Source organism: Lissotriton vulgaris, unplaced genomic scaffold, assembly GCF_964263255.1.
Source record: "Lissotriton vulgaris unplaced genomic scaffold, aLisVul1.2 SCAFFOLD_637, whole genome shotgun sequence".
Classification (NCBI taxonomy): domain Eukaryota; kingdom Metazoa; phylum Chordata; class Amphibia; order Caudata; family Salamandridae; genus Lissotriton; species Lissotriton vulgaris.
In genome coordinates, this window is record NW_028245984.1 from 140469 (window position 1) to 163183 (window position 22715).

The window sequence follows — 22715 nt, forward strand, 5'->3', positions numbered from 1 at the left end:
AATGTCACCTTAACAGAGATCAGAGGACAGGATGGTAAGCCTTTTAATGCCCACTTTCTATAAACTGCTAAACAGCAGTTATTTTCCCTATAACTTCATTATCTGCCCTAGGCTTTGAGCCCAAAACTGCACGCTGCTATATATTCTTTATTGATAATAGAAAGGCTAGTAAAATCAGAAATATACTAGCATTTTGCTTGTATTAATAGCCAGATGAATTAGTCCAGAATAAAAGTGGAGCTTTAATTAACCCCTGTTAAAACTCAGTGTGCACTTTAGGGCTGTATAAAGCTTTAATTACGGTCCAAATAAGGGTCTAATTTAAAAAGTTGTTGGACCATACTTGCAATCAAGAGAACACTAGAAAGGCCTTCATGTTGATCTGAACAAACTTCTGGGCTCTTTTCTCCAGCAGTTATGAAAACAAACAGATTCAATATCAAAGGCCTTAACGTTCAAATGAGGGCACGCATCTTAAAGGTTTATAATAAACAGAGAATACAAATCAAGGAAGATTGATAGTAAAACCACTGCACTACTGATAGGTTTGAGTGAAGAAAGCTTTACATCACTACAGGACGTCTGGTGAATTTACGGTTGAGACTTACAGAAGCTGTGTTCACAATTCAAAATGAAATGCAGATTGAATTAATTTAATGTATTTGTAAAAATCTCCATCTGTCCTCAAACAAGGACAGAAAAGTAGAATTACTTTTTTTTTTCCTGCCTACCTCCAGGAATTATGAAATTCTGCGGTCGCAGCTTTATTTGCTTAATTATGAATTTGCTGCATTTGCCACATAATCCATCATCTGCAGATTTTAACAAAAAAATGTTTCTAGTTCAAAAGTTACTAAAAACGTTGCAACATATCAATGGTGGGACTGCCCGATTCTCCAACATTACTAGAATGAGATTCTGTCCACTATGACTCAAATATGTCAGAGACCGATTGAACCCTCTCCCAGGCTTTGTCTTTTGAATATTTGGGATGCTAGCGATCTCAACGCACCGAACAACTGTGGGTCTCTTTGGGCTGTATTGTAGCTAAGCGAAACATCGCCAGAGCATGGAAGGGGGGAGTCACGCTTCGCCGTACAGATTGGGCCGGAGACATGGACTGCTGTATGCAAGCTGAGAGGGTGATCTACGAAGGTAGAGGTTGCCCAGGCAAATGGACTAAAATATGGAGCCCATGGAATGAGAATAGAGGCCTCTTGTGTACCCCCTTTGTAGAAGACGCCCCGTACAATGTGGACAGGGAGTCCCCCTGAGGGCTTAACATTCTTATGGATCCAGATGTCATTATCGTCTCTTTTCATTTATGGGTCGTATATGTGATGCATTTCTTTTTACATGTTGTGCTATTCCTGACGATTGCTCCACCTTTTATGTTATTGTTTTTATTGTATTGTTGTTTTGGGAATTTTCAATAAAAAGATACAACATTTAAAAAACGTTGCAACATATATTCACACATAATGAAAGCATAATTCCAGTGGACTTGGTTCCCTGCCAACACAACAGCTACATTCTTTTCAGTCTATACAAAAACCTCTAGTTGTATAGCTGTGCCAAGTTTCCATTCCTCACATAAGTCTTGGAATGATCACTGTAGCCCTATAAGGCAGAAGAGTTAGAAGACGAGGAGCATGGCTTGATTGTGAGCTATGGTTAAAAATTTACTGGGCAAAACAGAGGAACCAAAAGAGTGAGATTATGCAGGCCTGGTGTAGCTCAAGTGGTGGTGGTGGGTGGGGTGGATATCCAGGGCCCTGCTCCAGTGCGGACAGAAGTAAACAGGATATGACTATGTGCAGGGCACAGATGAGGATCTGAATCTGGCTACACGTGAGTGAGGGTATGCAGGGGTGCTACACCCCCCAGTCATGCACATGTCCAAAATGATCAGTATACCCGGAAACAGAGCATACATGAAAGAGTAATTGATGCGTACCTTGTATCTGTGGGATCGTTTGCAGAATGGGGCCGACCAACAAAGACATTTTTGAGTACATAAAGTTGCACTGCTGTACTATGTTTTTAAGTAACCTAACATCCCCTTGTGAATTGGTCCCAAATTATATAAAATGGGATTATTCACATTCAATTAGTACACATAGTAGACTGCGCCCTCTTTCACTTTTACTAAAAGGCACAGGATACTTTGGGCCGATTCATAAAGTCAACTTTGAGTACATAAAGAGTACACCTGTACTACTACTTCCCATATTCAAACACTTTTGTGAACTTGTCACAAGGTAAGAGTTGGTGAAGGAGTACTCCTGTACTTTTACTTTCCAAATTCATAAACACTAAGGGGAATTGATCGCACTGTTTAAAGATGACCAGAATAACTATATTGGGTATGAGTCAAAAAAGTCACAAGCAGAGCACATTTTTAGGCACCAGAGGATTGTGAACTTTTTAATGCTGATGAAAGCATCCAGGAAACAGACATCAAGATCCACATGGTCTATAGGTAAAAATCACGTATTTTCCAACACGGATAGCAAGATAAAATTTATGCTATTTTTGGAGTCTGTTCCTCCCCAGATTTCAGGAATATCAGAGAAACAGTTTTAGCTTACAGAAGCCTTCAGATGAATACGAAACATCACTTCTAAGAAATGTAAAACTTTTGCATTGGTTCAAAGGAGTTGTGGGATCCTGTAAGAGAAGTTTATGAGTAAACCTTACGGTCTGGGGGCGTGGCCTAGGGCATCAAGATTGCGGTCGCACTCTAAGAGTGCTACGGACCCCCCTTCTGTCATCCGCCCTATATCCGCCAGCAGCAGTACACATCGCTTGACCCACCTGGCATAGCTACGTTTTCCTGTTCGCTGGGCATCTCCTGCCGAAGTTGGGAGTCTCCCGGAGGTCTGCAATCGCCTCCGCTGTCCCGTTACCATACAGCCGCGGGGCCCGCAAGATGGCGGCCCCCTGAGGGTATTTGCAGTGACCGGCGGCGGCGATCCTTTCACGGCCCTACTGCATTTTGGGCTCTGGCGGGCGAGTGAAGATGGAGACGCGGTACCTGGACCCGCCACTGAACTTTGAACACCGCCCGGAGCCGCTGTGCCTGCCTGCCCGGCCTGGAGGCGCAGCGCGGGCCCCGGGTGCCCTGAGGACTTGGTGAGGCCTGCGGGGGCTTGTACGGGCGACGGGGGCGAGGGGCGAACCCTGCCGCGCCCGGTTGCTGGACCCTCCTGTGGCGCGAACTTGCTCTGTCCCCCGTCTGCGGCCGACGAACTACTGGTGCTGTGGCGGGCCTGGTGGAAAGAGAGAGGAGGCCTGTCGGAGACTCTGGGACCCCCCCCTTGGCCTACGGTAATTGGCGGCGCCCACCTGATGAGGCCCGGGGGCCTGTGGAGGGAGCTCGGAGCGGCGGCTGTCTAGGCTGACCTCCGCGATCGTGTCTTTACCCCCGGATGCTCCCTGCATTCCTGCGAGGCGGAGGCGTCGCGTTGAGAGGTGCACGCCTGATCCCGCCGCCAGCGAGTGACTGCTGAGGCCTGTTGTGCTGTGGCGAGCGGGGCGCCTGACTGACCTGCGGAGACATCCCCCCTGCACCCCGGACGCCCCGTGTGGCCCGGGAACCCATCCTGCCGGCCTCTGCAGGGACTGCTGCCTGAGGGCCCCCGCTGATTTCCTGGAGTGACTGGAGCCGAGGTGAGGTGGAGGTGGGGGCGGGGGCTGGGGCCCTGGAGGATCTCTCGCCTGTGGCTGCCGCTTGGGCTGGGAGACCGGGCGCCTCGGCGCCCCCCCAGGCGCTCTTTGACCCCTTGCCGGTCCTCGGCCCCCCACTGCGCCACCACCACCCGGACCCCAGCCTGTCGGCCGGCCCACTCTGACTGCTGCCTGCCCCCCCATTTGCCGGACCTGCCTGTAGTCGCCACCTGTCATGGGAGTGGGAGATCCGAGGAGACTGGCTTGCCCCTACATCCACTCGGGCATTGTCGCTGCTCCTCCGCGAGGCACGGGCGGTGTGGCGTCGGGGGAGTCGCTTTGGACTGGGGGCGGTGCTATCGGGACTCTGCTTTGCCCTGCTGCAACCGGGTTGGGCCCGCCTCGGAGCGGTGCAACAACGGAGACGTCCACTCGGGGGCCCCCGCTGCTTTGGCTCCTTGCACCGGGAACACAGCGACTTTCCCCTGTTTTCCCCCCTTGCATCTGGACCCCCCGCTGCTGGTCAGCCTACACCGGGGAGGGCCCCAGAGCTCTGTAGTGGGTCCTGAGAGACTGGGCGGTGCCACCCGTTGATCCGCATACTTGGAGCGGGGCCACCCCCTCTGGCCCAAGTTTGCCTGGAGTAGCCATGGTCAGGGGGAAAAACACGCAGACCCCGATCCCCCCCTCCCCGCTACGTATGGACCATTTCGCCAAGACGGACCATGCCTCCAGCGCCGGATCCCCGCCTTCCTCGGGGACGACAGGCGGGGACCTCTCAACAATCCTCCAGGCGATTAGCGCCTCCCAAACATCAGTCTGGGCCAAAATCGGGGAGGTGCGTGTGGATGTGGCCCTCATCCGTCAAGACCTCAGAAATGCCACGGCGCGAATCACCGAAGCCGAATCCCGAATATCTACGGCGGAGGGCGACATAGCCGTGCTCAAGACCCAAGTGGCCCGTCCTCAGACACTGACTTCGGACCTTCACCATCGGGAGGAGGATGCCGAAAACCGGGCCTGGAGGAACAACCTACGCCTTCTGGGGTTTCCGGAGGGGGTAGAGAAGGGCCCGGTAGCCGAATTCCTCGAAACCTAGTTCCGCTCCTGGATGCTGGCTGGGAAGCTTTCCCCCTGGTTCGCCATAGAGCGGGCCCATCGCTCCGTGGCGCCCCTGCCTTCCCCCAGGGGTCCCGCTCGGCCCTTCATCCTCCGCATCTTTAACTTCAGAGATCGGGACGCCATCCTGGGTGCGGCGAGGGACCTGGGCCCCCTGCTATTTGAGAACTCCAAAATCATGGTCTTCCCGGACTATTCGAGGGAGGTCCAGTCCTAAAGGCAATCCTACGACGAAGTTAAGCAAAAGCTCAGGGTGCTGGGTCTGAGATATGGAAAAGGGGGTGGTGATGGACAGAGTATCTGAATTAAACAGAACACTCATACCCAGTCAAGAGATCAGGGCTTGATCCATCACCGTTTTTTAGCTCACTGCACCATCCCAGCTCAGAACCTGGCTATAAGCAAATTAGTCTGTCCCTGGCCCAGTGCATCATGGGAACAGGGCAGACCAAACTACCAACCCAATTCTTATACCGGGAAGGAAACAAGCTCATGCCCCCAGCCGCCTGCCTTGCCTACTCTCTCTCACAGCCTCCCCCAGCTCCGCCCCCTCACTACTTGATTGCACGGCCGCTAGGCCGTGCCTCCCCTACTCTCCTCCCCCCTCCTCCTCTCCTCCCCTGCCTGCCTGCCGCTAGGCCGTGCCTCCCCTACTCTCCTCCCCCCTCCTCCTACTCTCCTCCCCTGCCTGCATGCCGTGTCGCACCTCTCCCCTCTCCGCCCCCTCCCCTGCCCGCCGTGTTACGGTGAAAGGCTTGTTTTTTAAAGTGTTGTGTATACTAACTCTCAGCCATGTCATTCCCCAGCCCTGCTATTCAGCACTTTTTCTCTCAGCTGTGTTCTGGTAAACACATTATGGTTTTAACTACTTTTTTTGGGGAGGAGCCTGCCTGCACGACAAGCTCACCGATGTAAGAAAAGCTGATCCGGAGGTTGCAAAACACGCTGTTTGCTCGACATTTGTGGTGTCTGTTAACGAGGAGTTTTAACATGCAGGCTCAAAGCGCACAACTGCTCCTCATTACAGCTGGCCGCGTGCCAGAAGATTTTTGGACGCAGGAGCTGAAATATAGCTCCACAACATCAGTTTAAATAAAAAAAATAAACCTGCAGGGTTATGTTTTTTTCTGCACTCTCCCTGCGCAGCTCCAGCCCGCCCTTTGCTTGACACCATGTCCGGCCGCGCGCCAAGCACTGCAAGCCCTGTGTTCGGATGTCGCGGTGGCACGTGATGGGCGGAAACCTCCGCCCAATCAGCGCGGACATGTGCCTCTCGTTATGTGTCGCCCTTCTCATATCGCCTGAAAAACACACTGTTTTGTTCTGGTTGCCTGGACTGCTCTAGTGAGCTTAAGGAAGTGACGTCATAACCCTGCCAAACAGTTGTCTTTTTGTTATGCTCATTTCTTAACAACCAAAAAAGTATATTTTAAAAAAAAAAACGGGTTCAAGTCTCAAAGTCACAGATACATTCTTGCAACACTGTTTCTCATTTTACATATGCAGGGTTGCAATACTGTGTGTTATTTTCATAAGCTACATCAGTTCTATTCAGTGATGAAAAATTATCATTCTCAGTATTCATCTGGACATGAAATGCAGCTGTGCAAACTTAAAATAACTCTGTGGGGGTGTGTTCTTGGAGGGGAAGGGGCTCATGCTAAGTATTGCCTGAGAGGCACTTATGCACACATCAAGCCTCTTTACATTCACCCCCAAAATCTTGCTAAACCCTACGATCGTCAGGTTTTTAGGTCTCGCCTCAACCCCTCACCCTCAACCCCTCACTCACCCTCACTCTCACTCATCCTCACTCACCCTCAACCCCTCACCCTCACTCACCCTCACCCTCAACTCCTCACCCTCACTCACTCACCCTCAACCCCTCACTCACCCTCACTCACCCTCACTCACCCTCACTCAGCCTCAACTACTCCCCCTCACCCTCACTCACCCAAAACCCCTCACCCTCACTCACCCTCCCTCCCCCTCACCCTCACTCACCCTCAACACCTCACTCACCCACACTCACCCTCACCCACACTCACCCTCACTCACCTCACCCTCAACCTCAACCCCTCACTCACCCCCACTCACCCTCACTCACCCTCACTCACCCTCACTCACCCTCACTCACCCTCACTCACCCTCACTCACCCTCACTCACCCTCACTCACCCTCACTCACCCTCACTCACCCTCACTCACCCTCACTCACCCACCCTCACTCACTCACCCTCACTCACCCTCACTCACCCTCACTCACCCTCACTCACCCGCACTCACCCTCACCCTCACTCACCCTCACCCTCACTCACCCTCACTCACCCTCACCCTCACTCACCCTCACTCACCCTCACCCTCACTCACCCTCACCCTCACTCACCCTCACCCTCACTCACCCTCACCCTCACTCACCCTCACCCTCACTCACCCTCACCCTCACTCACCCTCACCCTCACTCACCCTCACCCTCACTCACCCTCACTCACCCTCACCCACCCTCACTCTCACTCACCCTCACTCACCCTCACTCTCACTCATCCTCACCCACCCTCAACCCCTCACCCTAACTCACCCTCACTCACCCTCAACCCCTCACCCTCACTCACCCTCACTCTCACTCATCCTCACTCACCCTCACCCACCCTCAACCCCTCACCCTCACTCACCCTCACCCACCCTCAACCCCTCACCCTCACTCACCCTCAACCCCTCACCCTCACTCACCCTCACTCACCCTCAACCCCTCACCCTCACTCACCCTCACCCCCTCAGCCTCACCCTCACTCACCCTCAACCCCTCACCCTCACTCACCCTCATTCACCCTCAACCTCATGCTAAAGATTTACAAAAAAACCCATAAACAATTCTAAAAGCACTAACTCTAATGCTGCGAGACCTATTGCATTTCTAATGCTTGTTTTTTTTTCTTCTCCATCTATTTCTTCTGATCCTAAACTCTTATTTTCCCTGTGCCTCTGTGGACACTCGTTTCTGTATTCCATGTCTTCAGTTAACCTTGCCTGTTTCCTTGCTGTTGCCTTTCATCCGGCTCCAAGGAGGGGGGGGTCCTCCTTTGTCGCTCTAAATTAGTGCTACTGCTCCCAACTACCCGTTTTAGCTTACTACCAGTCCCCTTGGGAGAAGTTAGTTCTCTGGGTGTTTTAGTTTAGGGCGACAGATGCTTCCCGTTCCGAAGTGTGGGGTGGGGGGAGTAGGGGGGGAATCGGGGGGGGGGGGGGGGGGGGGTGAGGCCGTTGTCTCAAAGGTTTTTTTGTTTTCAGCCGCCTACGGGCCGCTTTCAGGTTTACTGTGGTTCGGCCGCTCCTCGGCCTCTGTTGGTGCTACTTGTGAGCAGCTGGTTGCAGCTCCCTACCTTGTTACCTTACTGTGGGTCCACCCTTGTCCGACACATGTTTTCAGCTCCCTGATCTCCTGGCTATTTTGGGTCCCCGCGATTTTTCACGGGGTGGACCGCGGGCGGCCGCCCCTCTCCCTGTCTCCTGCCCCCGCCCCGGCGCCGGCGTTTTGCTGGCCTGCTCCAACTGCCCTGCTCCCTTGACCCAATGTGGTGCTGTGGGCCCTTCCCCTCGAGGCGAGTCCCCAGCTGATCCCGCGCTCCCCCATGTCCTCCTCCCCCCGAATGGCTTCCACTCTAACTAGGTCCCTTCACGTTCTCTCCTGGAACGTCAACGTCTCCTCGACCGTATAAAGCGCACTGCGGTCCTTCGAGCGGCGCATCACCACTCGGCGGATCTGCTCCTTCTCCAGGAGACCCACCTTCTAGGGACGCAATGTACTTTCTTGGCCCGCTACGGATTCGCAATGGTTTGGCACTCTGGGTTCCAAGGAGGGTCCCGAGGGGTGGTGGTCTTGATACTGAGAGGTCTCCCCTTCACCCTGATCAAGGCCCTCAATGACCCACTAGGGCGCTACGTTGCTGTTTCGGGCGTGCTGGAGGGATGTCCCCTGAATATCCTGAATGTCTATGCCCCACCGGCCCTCCTGTCCCAGATGCTTCGGTGTCTCACCCAGCTCATTCCCACTTTCCCGCTCAGACTCAATTGTAGGGGGTGATTTCAACGCCGTGATGCAACCAGGGCGAGACGCCTCTGGTCCCCCTTGGCGACCCGTTCCTCCTCTGCGGCGGCCCTATCGGGCTAGGCTTTGGCCTTGGGACTATGAGACACCTGGCGGGTCTGGAACCCGCGCAGGACGCAGTACACTCATACTTCGGCCTCTCACCACAGTTACTCCTGTATTGACCTCCTCCTGCTCCCGGCCATGGACTGCCATCTGGTCTCCAGAGTCACCATCTTACCGAGGGGATTGTCGGACCACTCCCCCGTCTCCCTTCGCATGGGCTCTGCTCCCGGGGGCCCGCGTGCGGTATGGCACCTTAATGCCTGGTTCCTACAGGACCAGGCGACGGTGGACGATTTGCAGCAAGAACTAACCCTCTACTTCACCGCCAACAAGGGCTCGGTTCCGTCGCCTGGGACCCTGTGTGAGGCCGGAAAAGCGGTGATAAGTGGGGTGCCCAGAGGGCTTGTACATGCCAAACGAGCGAACCGGCTGGCCCGGCTTACGGAGCTGGAGTCCCAGGCCGCCCAGCTTGAAGTCTAGCAAGCTGCGCGGGGCCTGGGTGACCGGTCCCGGCAATTGGCGCTGATCCGGGAGGAGCTCCGTCAAGTTTCGCTTGACTCAGCCCAACAGCTGTGGCGATCATCTGTGGCGCGGATCTATGGTTGGGGGGGACAAAAATGGTAAGCTGCTCCACAACTTGTTCTCATACCCCCGGATCCACCGCGTTATACCGGAGATCTGCACGCCCAACGGTGCCCTTCTGACGTCCCCCGGGGATATAGCGGGAGCCTTTGCCGACTTCTACACCCGCCTGTACACGGCGCGCCGACCCGACGCACGCCTGCACACCTCCCTGGACAGGGCCGGCGCCCGGTTACCCTCTCTTGCTCCAGAGGATTCGGAGACCCTGGAGAAGCCTTCACTCAGGAGGAAGTCCTAGAGGCTATCCCTCTGCTGCACAGCTGCAAGACACCCGGTCCAGACTGATTCCCTCAGGAATTCTACATGACCTTCCGAGACACTCTGTCCCCCCACCTGTTGACCCTCTTGCTCCACGTGATAAGAGCGGGGTTCCTTTCCCCCCGAATCGGACCTGGCCACGATTGTAGTCATTCCCAAGACTCATCCGCCCTCGGTGAACTGCGCGGATTTCCCCTGATCTCCCTTATAAACACCGATATTAAGCTTTTTGCCCCCATATTGGTCTAACAGCTCAAGCCCCTCCTGAGAGACCTAGTCCCTCCGGACCAGTGCGGTTTCATGCCAGCCAGAGGTACCCGCTACTGTATCCGCAACCTCTATTTGGCCCTGGCCCATCGATCCCGTCTAACGCCCTATCTGGCCCTCCTCTTTCTCGACTTTGAGAAAGCATTCAATACGTTGGGCTGGGATTACCTGCATGACGTGCTGGAGGAGATGGGCTTCGGCCCGCGGTTCCGCAGCTATGTGGGGGTCCTTTACACGAGCCCTAAGGCCAGAGTCTTGATCAACGGGACGCTCTCGGAGGCATTCCCGATACGCAGAGGTACGCGCCAGGGGTGTCCCCTTTCTCCACTCCTATTTGCGCTAGCGATGGAACCCCTGGCGACGCTCATCCGGCACGACCGCCTCGTACAAGGGTGGATCTGGAATGAGAGTCACGTTGATAAGATAGCCCTCTATGCCGATGACGTGCTCCTATATTTGTCGGACCCGGCGACCTCGGGACCCAGGTGTCTGCAGATCCTCCAGGACTTCGAACATGTCTCCGGCCTCCGGCTCAACGCAGCAAAGTCTACCCTGGTCCCGCTGCACCCTTCCCGGGAATGTTTCGACTGGCAGCCATCCATCCATCTTAGACGTCACTCGGTGAAATATTTGGTGATATGGGTGACTTTTGCTGGAGCTGGAATGGGTCTTGAATGTTACGCCCCTAGTGAATCGGATGCAATCTGACCTGAAGAGAAGGCAACCCCTCCCCCTTAATCCCTTGGGACGGAGTGCCCTCTTCAAAATGATGATCCTCCCCAGTTTCTTATACATTCTACAGAATACCTCCATCCCCCTTCCCCGGTCCTGGTTCTGGGAGCTGGACGGAGCCCTCACCAGGTTCCTTTGGAATGGTGAGCGGTCACTTCTCCCTCGCACACAGCCGCATCCCCCCCTTTGATGGGGGCCTAGGAGTGAGTCATCTTTATCTCTACTACCGCGCCACCAAGCGGATCGTCATCCACGACTGGTACGCGGGCGGCTGGTCCGACCCGGTGTACCGAGTGGAGCTGGAGGAGACTGACTTCTCTCAGCTCCAAGCGTTCCTCTATGGCTACCCTGTTCCACAACAAATGGCCCCAATTACCAGAGGGGTTTTGATGGCTTGGCGAGCCGCCCAATGTCACACAGGATGCGATCGCAGGCTTACCCGTCAGACGCCACTCTGGCATGGGAACTGGCTCCAGGAGGTCTCATCCCTTAAAGGGTTCCGGCGCTGGGACCTAATTGGGATGTCGGTCCTAGGGGACGTTTGGGTGGGAAATCACATGCGAGCTTTCGCCGATCTACAGCAGCGGCACGCCCTTCCCCACGCCCAACAGCTGCGCCACGCCTTGTATGTACACCTTCCCACGCCAACCACCCTTCCAGAGTTTAGCCCGCTGGAAGCCCAGATGATGATGGGGGACCTGGGTAGGGGAGGGGTTTCCCGAATTTACCGGGCCCTGGTCAACAATAGCCCTTCGTCCCTTGACCAGCTGCGCACCCGTTGGGAGGGCAGGGTGGGACCCTTGGAGGAGGCTGACTGGAGGGACGCCCTGATGGCCCCACGAAACCTTACCACATTCTCCAAGCTGTGGCTGGTGCAAACATACTATCTACACGCGTCCTACCTCACTCCGGAGAGGCTCTTCCGAGCCCTCCTGCGCCCCTCCCCGGACTGTCCGAGGTGTGGACACTCTCCAGCAGACTTCTACCATATGGTGTGGATGTGCCCGGGACTTGCGAGATTTTGGAGGGGGGTGGAGAGGGAACTTTCAAAGGCCCTGGGCTGGGAGATCCCTCACGACCCACTGCAGCTTTTGTTGGGTGTCTTCGATGGCCTAGATAGCAACAGATCAGATAAACGCCTGTTGGGAACGGCGGTGGCTGTGGCCAAACGGGACATAGCTCGAACCTGGCTATGAGAATCCGCCCCTACGGTGAGGGGATGGAGGAGGGGTATGGACTGGTGTGGGGCCCAAGAGGAGGCCCTTTTTGAATCATGGGGTGCCCCAGAAATGTTCTCTAAAATATGGGGGGAAATGGTTTAACTTGCTTCCATCGTGAACCCAGATATGCACATTGTCTTTGTTGTTACTATGCTGAATATGATGTCTGACTGGACTGATATACTGTCACCCATGTGTCTTGATGTTATTATCTCACTATACCTGCTATCGATTGAGCTGCGACCAATGAATTTTTCCCTTTCTGTCCCTGTTTTACAAATGCCAATAAAGTTGATTATCAAAAAAAAAACCTTACGGTCTATTGCAGAGAGGATACAGATAAAAATCACATTCTATGGGCAATAGAGATAAATATCATGGGCCAACTATATAGATTTTGGCTATATAAGAATGGCCTACTACAGGAAGGACTCTGAATAAATAGGAAAGACAATCCCATTACAAATCAGGGTAAATATAAAGAGCTTCAGAGGAGTACCTAAGTGTATATGTAGATTCAACAAAGAATATTTGGGGCAAATACAATTTGCTGCGGAAAGAATTGGCATAAATCTGCTTCCTTGTATGTTTATTTGTGGAACACATTACACTGCACTTCAAAAACAATTTTAGGAACAAAATCAAGATCAATGCAAAGGAGATTTGAAACAAATATCTAATCCCCCGTCAACAAACACAAGATATATATGTTGAGATATTTTCCCAAAATCAGCAGAGCAAAAATCAAGAACTTGATGGACATTTACAGTAAACATCAAACTTCGCTTTGTGGACATGAGGTGGAAAGATAGATAAGACCCCTGAATGGATGTTTGATAGCTGTAAGGCTGTACCTTAAAACAAGAGCAGAACCTACTCAACAAGGGGAACAGTCAGACTTCACTACAGAAAAGATCTGGTTAAAGTGTAGTCACAACATCTGCTATGCTGCAGATAAATAGTAACAATCAGTGTGGGGAGATTTGGTGCATAAAGTCAAATCAAATAAACTATGGGCTAAAACATATGTACCGTAGTTGTTAATTTACTGATGCTGGAACCAGGAGATCCTGGCTCTAATACCGGCTTTGACATGTTGGCAAAAAGTCATGTGCTTCTTAGCAACTTACCCGTTCAGAGTTCACTGCACAATAAATATGCATTATTTCAAAATAGAAAAACAAACCTGTAACACGTATGGTCTAGTGCCATCACAAGCATGAATTGCCATCAAGTTTTGGGCCTATAAACCCATCTAACGTGTGCCACATATACCTTATGGTCTATGTACAGCCAGATGCACATAGCCCAGTAAAATTATGCACCGTTATACATTTATTATCCCTTGAAGATATGCACGCGCTAAAGCAAACACACAAAAAATAATATTGATATTCATGGGTTTAGGATAAATACTAAGATCCCCTTTGGTGGGGAAAATTTGGCAACATATTACACTCAACCACGTGGCACTCCAATTTTTATTCTTCAGGAGATGCAGAGTCAATACCAAGATTTATAGTAGGATGTACCATTTTAAAGTACAACAATATATCATTCAGGGAGGTGTGCCTTTTAAGAATAATTACATACCATCAAATGATTGAAAACAAAACTCACTCGAGGATAAACTGTGAGTGAATAACCCAACATAAGATAGAGGGTTTGCAGTCAAAAAGACAAGAACATATCTCATCCTTTGAGCCACTCTATATACTGCCATCTTTATGCCACGTCACTAAACGTACAGATTGACAGCATGAGGAGTAAAAAAAAAACCCGGAAGAGATTTCCTTAGCTAGCTGCGAATTAGAACATTTATATTATAATGCCATGATTTCAGATGTGAGTATAGTATCACATAAAATGATATAATACAAAATATATAACTGTGTAAGGCAGTTGAAAATTGCCATTGAGGGGGGTTCTTAAACTTCATAAACCAATCTCCACAAGGGAATGAAGGCCATCGCAGAATGGATCAAGACAGGCCGCCTGAAACTGAACTCTGACAAGTCGGAGGTCCTCATCCTCGGCTCCATCCCTTCCGCATGGGACGCCTCCGGGTAGCCGGCCTCGCTGGGCACCGCCCCTACACCAACCAACCACGCTCGCAACCTGGGATCCATCCTGGACTCAACGCTCTCTATGACCCACCAAGACAGTGCTGTCTCCTCCTCCTGCTTCAACACCCAACGCATGCTCCGCAAGATCTACAGATAAATCCCCACCGAAACCAGAAGGACGGTCACACAAGCCCTCGTCAGCAGCAGGCTGGACTACGGCAACGCCCTCTACGCAGGAACCACGGCCAAACTCCAGAAAAGACTGCAACGCATATAATAAACGCCTCCGCTCGCCTCCTCCTCGGAATCCCCCGCCACAGCCACATCACCGCCCACCTGAGAAACATGCACTGGCTTCCAGTCAGCAAGAGGGTCACCTTCAAGCTCCTCACCCACGCTCACTAAGCATTCCACAACGCCAGATCAGTATAGCTCAACGAACGACTCACTTTCTACACCCCGAACCGCCAGCTTCGTTCTGCCGACCTCGCCACCGTCCCACGCATCCGCCGAACAATCACCGGCGGCAGATCATTCTCACACCTCGCCGCCAAGCCATGGAGCACCCTCCCCACCGACGTGCGACAGACCAGGGACCTGCTGACCTTCAGGAGACTTCTCAAGACCTGGCTGTTAGATCAGTAGCTGCTCCCTCTTCCCCGCCCCTCTAGCGCCTTGAGACCCTCACGGATGAGTAGCGCGCTTTACAAATGTTTGACTGATTAGTGTTTGTAAATGTCAATAAAACCCTGATATGGTATGTAACACATTACCCGTAACGTGTTTTTACATTAATATTTACTTTAGGTTTTGTTCACAGTAATGGTATAAATCGCTGATACAATTATGGACAAGTTGATCCTCCATTTTGCATAGCACTTGTTACCCTCACAATTGTATAGCACTACAGGGTTGTTCTTTATTCGAGTGTGCATCATATTCATAAAAGATAGGAACATAAGTATAAAAACCACAGTAAAAAATGAAAAACCTTATTAAGCACAATACAGTACAATTAATTCTGAAAAGACGATGAGGGAGCGTTTAAGAACCTTAAAAATTAGCTGCCCAGCCTAACATATACATAATTATTTACTAGGCACACATTATGTTATTCCAGTGTAAGGCACCTTTTAAATAACCAGTAACCGCCAACATCACAGCCTGTTCAGTTAATAACTGTAAATGTAAAAAGACAGAGCTAAATTAAGTAAAACGCCTCGTTTTAAAAATGGTAGGAAGTACCTTTTGCACAAGAATTCATAGTATTTACAAAATAAAACCAGATGTATTAAGGTCTGGTGTGCACTATCAGCACAAGGGCAAGATAAAAGGGCATGGGAATCGAACTGACCCTGAGGGAAACAAATCATAGTACAAATCGTAACCAGGCGAAATTTAGTAAGCAGTGAATTTGTCCCTGGGGTGTTTAACTACTATGAGATAAGTTTCAACACCATCAACAGATTTCAAAAGTAGATAGGATCTGATGGAGTTTTTCTCCAACGGCCAGGCTTCCCTCTCGTCTGTAAACTTATTTAGAATGTTTTCCTTGAAAAGACCAAAATCACCCTTTTTAAGGCAGTGTGGCCAGTTAAAAATGTCCATACAATCTAGGGAACGGGCAACAGATTTTATGTAATTTATCCACGGTATCTTATGGCAATATATGCATTTCATGCAGTCCTCAATCACGCTCCTGTTGAACCACAGTCTCTCGTCAACCCAAACAGATATCAAGAGTAACAGTGGAGCCAGTTTTACCTGATCCTCCACATAGTTTAAACCCAGTTCCTAATGGGTTGCAATCGAGGAACTGTTTGGACACAGCCCCAGAAGTTTTCTACAGAATCGGTCCTCTTCAAGCTAGATCACCCTACACCTACTGTACCCCCAAATTACTGCATCAAATGTCAGGACTGGGAGACAGTTAATTTTGTAGATTTGCAACAGGGGCAAAATGGGCTTATTACCCACTGACAGTGAAAATCTAAACAGGGCGCAAAAGGCTTTTCTGTTGATCGAATGATACCCCAAGGTAGGGAAAGGTGGAAACCCTAGAACTTTTTTGCCCTTTGATGTCAATGGGTCTTGTTCTAGTTTGCTTTCTCCCGCAGACCATATAATGGGTCTTTGAGATGTTTGTATCTAGGTCCAGATCATCCATGAACTTAATAAACTTGTCAAACCAGGAGTTTTAACCCATTGGCCGTTCGGGCCATCAGTACGGCGTTGTCAGCATATAACAGGGTAGGCACGCTAACAGACTTTACTCTTGGCAGATCATCCCCATTTTCGCTCAAGCAGGTATTCAGGCTATTAATATATAATAGAAACAAAATTAGTGCCATCACACATCCCTACCTGACACCCCCCCCATGGGAGGCTAAAAGCTTCAGTTGTCTCCCCCTCTGTACTGTATCTGATGCCGGCATTTACATCCACATGAAGAGCTTCAAGAAAATCGATCAACTGATCTGGCAATCCTATTACCCCAAGAATGTCCCAAAGCTTAGACCTGTTCACCTTGTCAAAGGCGCTACGGAGGTCCATAAATGCAAGGAAGAAGGGCCCCTGCTTCACGACAACATATTTCCCTATAATGAGGTTAAAGTTCAGAGATTGTTCCAATGTACCCCACTCTTCCCTGAATCCATATTGGGCGGGACATATCATTTGCCTAGGCCCAAGCTTTCACTAGCTGAAGGACAATACACCCAACCACCTTAATCACCGAGCTTAACAGGGAGATTGATCTATAGCAGGTAGGATTCAGCCTATTTCCCTTCTTAAACACTTTGACTATGATAGCAGATTTCCAGGTCAACGGTAAGCCTAACTGGGTCACGGCATTAAGGACATTAGTCTGAACGGAAGCCCAGAGGTCTGGTTCTTCTGCCTTGTATAAATCCATGAATATCCAATCAGGCCCGGGTGCTTTATTGGGCGGGCTACCCATGATGGCATCATAGATCTCCTCATACTCACACCTAATCTCAAGTGGGTATAGGTTATCAGGGTCACCCTGGTGAGTGGGGAGATCTTTACCCAAAGCGTACACCTTGTGATAGTGGGCAACCTAAAGGGCTGGTCGAAGAGGAGCCTATATCATCTTGCGCAGCCACATTGGGCTGCCTTCCATTAACCACCGCCCAAAAGCCCCTGGAATCTCTAGAAGAGCAAGTGGACACCAACCGTTCCCAAGATGCTTCTTTAAGTTCAGCACAGGGTTGTTAATGAGTTGTCATTATGCTCATCTTTAGAGGAAACACTTACTGTTTTGTAAATGAGCTTTGGTTGCTTGATGAACATTTGTACTGTAACAGATCATATTTCGATGTATGTGTTGAACCTGTTCTAGACTAGGGACAACGCTTGGATATGCTAGCACTTGGAGAATACTGTAACGTAACCAATCACATTTTTGTTCATGTTTTACCTCTGTTCTGGACTATTTATAGCGCTCCGATACCCTAGGGGGGAGCCTCAAATGATCACGGGGGCGCCATGCTCTGGCCAACAGAAGCATCATGCTGATAACAGTGCTTTGGTTTCAGCAGAAAAAAATGAGGCTGTAAGTTGCTCTGTAAAGGGCCATCACTAACATCTTTTGTCATTTGTTTCCTGGCTGAGAGAGGTGTCAAAAAGGAAGGGACTCTAAATATTCTTCAACCCCCCACCCACACTTCTAATAATCAAACTGAGGATGCTTTTACTGGCTAGTAAGGCCTGCCTTTACTAGAAAAGTGTGTGTGGCAATCATGTATTTGATCGAATTTTTTAAACGGTAACAGAACTTAACTGCAATGTTTAAATAAGTCTAGACATATTTAAACGTTACCAGTTTAACAGAATTGTGAAAAAAAATGTAGGGTGGGTCCCAGTGATGTATATATATATATATATATTTTTTTTTTTTAGGGCAAGGGGTGCGGCAATAAAAAGTTTGGAGACCACTGCCCTGGGGTCATGTTTACTCTTTATAAAACTCTTTAAATAAATAAATAAATAAATAAATATGTTGAAAAAAATCCATATTTCACTGTTGCCATGGGAAAGTGGGTTTTATACCACTGCGTTTTGAGTAACAAAAACATGTAACAAAAATAGATAATACAGTGGCAGTTGCTGGTGTGTAGTTATTGTGCACCGCACTTTGCACGGAAAAGGCATGTTTGATTTGTCTATAACTTTGCCTCCCAAGGAAATAACTGCACGACAGAAAAAGTAATGGTGGAAATGTTTTTTTTTTAAGTGCCTTGAAAGTGAAAGCCCTAGCTCCTCCCTGGGAAATGTGAGAGCCCACCGAACTATAGACCTAACAGAATAGTCATATATCCATCAGGTGTACACTATCGAAATGAGTGTAGGATAACCGACACGATCAGAAAATCTATTAACAGTAAATATTATTCTGAATATCTGGTCACAAAATCATTAAGATGTTCAAATTTACATGCAGCTTTCCATATCAAGAGATGGTCGTAATTTCCTCAATCAGTAAATGTACTTTCACTTCCAGTACAGCAAGTGTAAATACACATGCGAAGACTTGAAGGTTAAAAAGTATGCATCACTTAAGGTAGATAGATGCAAGGTGATCAGAAATTCGTGAAATACCAGGTGAATTCGGTTTAACATACGGTGCCGTATTTCGGTGTGCTAGGCTAAATGTTACCATTAAACTATAGCATATAGATAATGTTGAAATTCAGGTAGCTTTGAAATTAATATTGTGTTGTAAAGCAGGGGTTCGTAAGATACACAATCTATGAGAGATACAAAATTGTAAACATCTGGTGCGAGGGCGAACGTCAACAGCTTTGGTAAACACCAGAATCTAAGTGGGACTTGTGACTGATTCCCAGAAATCCAAGAGATCTGTGACAGTTTAGCAAACCAGTCCTGCCCACCTGATGCTCAGGCTGCCCCCATCCACGCCCCAACCCCCCTGGGTCTTAGGGGGGCCCTGGCAATAACCCACCGAGCAGGGGCGCTAGATTCCGTCCATGGGCTCCCGCTGCCAAAGGCCGCTGTGCCCACCCGAAAACCCACTGGAACCTTCCGGGGTTCCGCCGCTCCAGAAGCAAGTCAAAGACACATGCGTGAGAAGCAACGCAGGAACTGAGGAGAGCCTTTCCGACCAGGTTCTAGGGGGCCGTCCGACGCCATCTTCTCGACTCTGTTCACCCCCCTACTACCCCTCCTACTGAACAGTGGCCCCCGGGATGCACTTCGCGGACTGTGCAACACTTCGCCGTGCTCTATATCACTAGGTCGCGTAAGCATCCATATTGGAATACCCTCTGTTCAACCCGTTTGAAGTAATTATGGAGTCAACTTGGAATGAAAAAGCGGTTTTTGATGAAAGGTCTACCTTTTGTCAATTATTAATTTTTGTTGATACAAAAAAAATTGTCATTCGTAACTTTATATGAAATTGGAATACAAAAAAATAGTACACAATTATACACGATGTACTATTTCTTTCAGAAGCATGTGACGTTTTATTTTGAATAGTATCTGTCAATATTATTATAAACCTTTCTGAATCAGCGCCCACACTGAAAATACCCTTTTTAATGTTAAAGGAAGTCTACCTGTCTAGCCCTCCATCAGTATTCACGTCGCTGAGTTTCGTTTTACTGAATAGCACAGCAACATTAATTCTAGGCATTTTAACGGCCCATGAGCGACCGTCAACCTCCTGGCTTCATTGGATTAGAAAATGGACAAAGTTGAAAGAATCCCGCAGAATATCTGCGGGAAAGGATACTCCCTTTTAGAGATCCGATACTATTACTCATAAAACAAATGTTGGCGATGACGCTAGGTTTCTACATTGAAACAAAATGGTTGCATATCATTATTCACTATTTGATGAGTGGTAACAAAATAACCCTTTTGCTATTCGTATGTAAAATTTGAGATCGTGTTCATTTAGTATTATTACATTTTTTTAAAGTATTTTTTAATTTCAAGCCTTACCAAACGAATATTCGAAAAATTCTGTACAACTTCAAGATGGCGAATAAGATTGTGAAAGCTTCCGGGTAGGCTCACGTGCAATTTGTTATGCTTGTCCTTCTTTTGTGTTTATCATTATCGTTTGACAGCAATTGTAAGCCGGAGCGACAGTGAGAACCGTCAGTGTCGCTTGCTAATTCTGCTGCCTAGTTGTATCACCGTTTCTTAAGCCAACTGACTCCCGAAGGCAACCGGAAAGATTAAAGAAGCACAGGCAAAGCCAACAGGTCTCGCCTATGCGACAACTATTGTCTTAGCAACGTGTTTTATCCATGTTGTACACCAGATTTGCTGTTGTTCAAATGGCTAAAAGTTAGTGGGTAGAAGATAGTGTTGAGGAGTGAAGGGGCATGGAGTGGCATAGAGTGGAATTGCTTAGAGTGTCATGGAGTAGAGTGTCCTTGAGTGGAATAGAGTGGAGTGGTGTAGATAGAGCGGAGTAGACAGTATTGTGTAATAGACTAGTGTAGTGTAGAGTGCAGTGGTGTTGTGGAGTAGTGTAGAGTGGAGTATCGTGTAGTGGCATAGAGTGTCGCAGAGTGGAGTGGCATATCATATAGTGGCTTAGAGTGGAGTGCCGTACAGAGTAGTGGTATAGAAAGGTGTAAAGTAGCATAGAGTGGATAAGAGTGTCACAGAGTGAAGTATCATAGCATGGAGTGGAGCAGAGTGTTTTAGAGTGGTGTTGTGTAGAGTGAAGTAGAGAGAAATGGAGAATGGAGTAGAGAGAAATGGTGTAAAGTGGACTGGCATAGAGTGGAATCGAGTGGAGTGGTGTAGGCTGGAGTAAAGTGAAGGGGCGTGGAATAGATGGAGTAGAGTGGAGTGAAAAAAGTAGAGTAGACTGGAAAGGAGTAGAGCGTCAAAGAGTGGAGCAGCACGGAGGGAAGTAGACTGGAAGGGAGAAGAGCATCATAGAGTGGAGTGGAGTATTGTATCGTGTCATAGAGTAGAATGGAGTGTCGTAGAGTGGTGGGAAGTAGTTTAGAGTGGAGTGGTATAGAATGGTATGGCATAGAGTGGAGTAGAGTGTTGTGGAGTGGCATAGAGTGACTTAGAGTGGATTATCGTAGACTTTCATTGAGTGGAGTGGTGTAGAGTGTAGCATAATGGAGTGCCCTACAGTGAAGTGGTATAGAATGCAGTGTCATAGAGTGGAGTTGTGTAGAGTGGAGTAGGGTGTCATGGAGTTGCGTGGAGTGGGGTATAGTGGAGTGGTGTAGACTGGAGTGGTAGAGTGTCCTTGAGTGGAATAGAGTGGAGTGGTGTAGATAGAGCGGGGTAGACAGTATTGTGTAATAGACTAGTGTAGTGCAGAGTGCAGTGGTGTTGTGGAGTAGTGTAGAGTGGAGTATCGTGTAGTGGCATAGAGTGTCGTGGAGTGGCATATCATATATTGGCTTAGAGTGGAGTGCCGTACAGAGGAGTGGTATAGAAAGGTGTAAAGTAGCATAGAGTGGATAAGAGTGTCATAGAGTGAAGTATCATAGCATGGAGTGGAGCAGAGTGTTTTAGAGTGGTGTTGTGTGGAGTAGAGAGAAATGGAGAATGGAGTAGAGAGAAATGGCGTAAAGTGGACTGGCGTATAGTGGAATCGAGTGGAGTGGTGTAGGCTGGAGTAAAGTGAAGGGGCGTGGAATAGATGGAGTAGAGTGGAGTGAGAAAAGTAGAGTAGACTGGAAAGGAGTAGAGCGTCAAAGAGTGGAGCAGCACGGAGGGAAGTAGACTGGAAGGGAGAAGAGCATCATAGAGTGGAGTGGAGTATTGTATCGTGTCATAGAGTAGAATGGAGTGTCGTAGAGTGGTGGGAAGTAGTTTAGAGTGGAGTGGTATAGAATGGTATGGCATAGAGTGGAGTAGAGTGTTGTGGAGTGGCATAGAGTGACTTAGAGTGGATTATCGTAGACTTTCATTGAGTGGAGTGGTGTAGAGTGTAGCATAATGGAGTGCCCCACAGTGAAGTGGTATAGAATGCAGTGTCATAGAGTGGAGTTGTGTAGAGTGGAGTAGGGTGTCATGGAGTTGCGTGGAGTGCGGTATAGTGGAGTGGTGTAGACTGGAGTGGTAGAGTAGAGTAAAGTTGCATGGAGTGGTGTAGCTTAGAGTGTCGTGGAATGGTGTAGAGTGGAGTAAAGTGTCGTAGGGTGGAGTGGCATAAAGTGGATTAAAGTGTCAGAGTAGAGTGGCAGAGAGTGAAGTAAAGTGTAGATTGGAGAGGTATGGAGTGGAGGGGCATACAATGGAGTAGAATATTATGGAGTGAAGTAGAGAGCAGTGGCATAGAGTGGAGTATAGTGTAGTGGCAAATAATGGGGTAATGTTGTACAGTGGAGTGGTGCAGAGTGAAGTAAAGTGTCTTTGAGTGTCATAGAGTGGAGTGACGTAAAATGGAGTAGAGTGGAGTAGTGTGTTGTGTAGTAGAGTGGTGTAGAGTGAAGTTGTGTACAGTGGCATAGAGTGGAATATATTGGCGTAGGATGAAGTGGAGGGGCGTGGAGTGACGTGGATTAAAGTGTTATAGAGTGGAGTATACATGGTTTGGTAGGGCACTGCATTTACAGGCTAC

The 22715-nt window shown here is 49.2% G+C and overlaps 1 protein-coding gene across 2 annotated transcripts in view; it reads right to left on the reverse strand.

The window, feature by feature from the left end:
• Positions 1–19340, reverse strand: part of LOC147666192 (DDB1- and CUL4-associated factor 8-like) — a 104129-nt gene extending 84789 nt beyond the window's left edge. The window contains exon 1 of one of the 2 annotated variants that reach the window (XM_086949218.1): positions 19107–19340. The gene's annotated coding sequence lies outside the window, so the exon portion shown is untranslated. The remainder of the gene's footprint in view (positions 1–19106) is intronic. The other variant, XM_086949219.1, reaches the window with a different exon arrangement.
• Positions 19341–22715: the final 3375 nt, after the last annotated feature.